The 1,570-nt window shown below is 50.3% G+C and overlaps 1 long non-coding RNA gene across 1 annotated transcript in view; it reads left to right on the top strand.

The window, feature by feature from the left end:
* The first annotated feature begins 1,353 nt into the window (after nt 1-1,353).
* Nucleotides 1,354-1,570, top strand: part of LOC132532712 (uncharacterized) — a 4,183-nt gene continuing 3,966 nt past the window's right edge. Inside the window, exon 1 of the long non-coding RNA XR_009544606.1 lies at nt 1,354-1,570. This exon is cut by the window's right edge and continues 44 nt beyond it. This is a non-coding gene — a long non-coding RNA (uncharacterized LOC132532712).

Below are 1,570 nucleotides of genomic sequence, written 5' to 3'. Positions count from 1 at the left end.
TGGACATTTGAATATCAAGCAGGAAGAAGCCACTTAACTGCCTGCAATTACAGGTGCCCGGTGGGGGTCCGGGCACAGAGAGGCCGTCTCCATGTGTGGAGGGCTCCCCACTGCCCTGTCATAATCAGATTCCAGAAATTGAACTTGCAGAAAGTTGGTGCTAGTCTTGTGGATTTTCATTTCAGATGTTGTCAACTCAAGGGCATTTGGACCAATCAATATCTGTCTGTCTTCTCGCACAGAGAAAGTTGGCTATTAGAAAAGAGAGGCTTACAGCAGGCTCAGCCAATACCATTAGCTCTAGCCTAAGGGCAGCTCTGTCCATGTGCCCGGCTAGGCACCTGCCCCGCCCCTCCCCCACCATTAAGGAAGCCACTGGGGATGTCATTTGGACAGAGCGGGCAAAGAACTCTCCTTTATTCTTCCTCTTTCTTACACCCAGACTCCCCCAAAATCAATAAATCTGTTCTTTGCTTATTTTCAGAACTTTACTTCAATATAAGCAAGGGTCTCCCTTCCAGCAATAAACTTGACTAACACCATGTCAAGCTTATGTGTGTGTGTTTTCTTTCTCTGTTCCAATTGGAAAAATAATTGGAAATAATATCTGATTGATGTTCTCTCTCCTTTATTTATTTATTTATTTTTTTAGCGAAAGATTTCCTAGATGAAAGACCTTAATCCGTGGCCTTTTCTGATCCGGGACTTGGGCTTTCTGCCCCGTGCAGGTCTTGACTTCCAGCGATTTTACGAAATTAAGCGCAGGTAGGATTGCCTTCTTAATCAGAACTTCACCCAAAAGATGTTTGCTGGGGACGGTGCCGTTGTTAGTGTGGATTCTCTCGTGAGTGTTTTTGTTCTCGCTTCTCCAAGTGGGAGAAGACCCCGGAGCAGTTCAGACAGCAGGGAAACGGAGACTTGAGAATTGCTTGTGCAGGTCCTGCATTTTATTCCAGGAACTGTACTCTTTCTCTCTCTCTTGTCTTCTCTGCCTCTCCCAGGAAAATCACAGCACCGTCAGAACTGTCCTTCGCCAAGGTGGCAACTCACAGAGAGAATCGGACGGGGCAGTTGTGGCTTATTTCAAAGGGCACCGAGGAGGAAGGCTGTTTGGGACTTGGGGTGGGAGGCCCAGCCTAGGCCGTTGTGATGTCACCCACCGGGAGGCAGTGCGGCCTTTGGACTCGGGCAAAGGCAGGAAGCCTGGGAGACTGGAACACAGCCAGACAGGGAGGGAGAGACAGAGAGAGAGAGAGAGAGAGAGAGGGAGAGAGAAGAAAGACTGCTGGCATAGAGAAGCTGGGGTCTGAGTCTCCCCTCAGCTTCCTGAGTGAGCAGGACACTTCCTTCCTCTCTGAGAGCCCACTGAGCTCCGGGCTAGGCTGGCTGTGTGGGCACACACTCTCTTTATGACACTGGGATAAGAAGATGCTCTCCTGACACTTTTGAGGGGTCCAAAAGAGGCAGAGGTGAGCTCTGGGGGTGATGCCCAGCTTGGCTGAGAAGGGCCCATGGATCAGGACCTGGCAAAGGGGTACCAGGACTCTGCAGGCATGGAGGAACTCAGGCC

Source organism: Erinaceus europaeus, chromosome 14 (assembly GCF_950295315.1).
Source record: "Erinaceus europaeus chromosome 14, mEriEur2.1, whole genome shotgun sequence".
Taxonomy (NCBI): domain Eukaryota; kingdom Metazoa; phylum Chordata; class Mammalia; order Eulipotyphla; family Erinaceidae; genus Erinaceus; species Erinaceus europaeus.
Note: the sequence above shows the minus strand (reverse complement) of the source record. Positions and strands in the feature narration are given on the sequence as shown.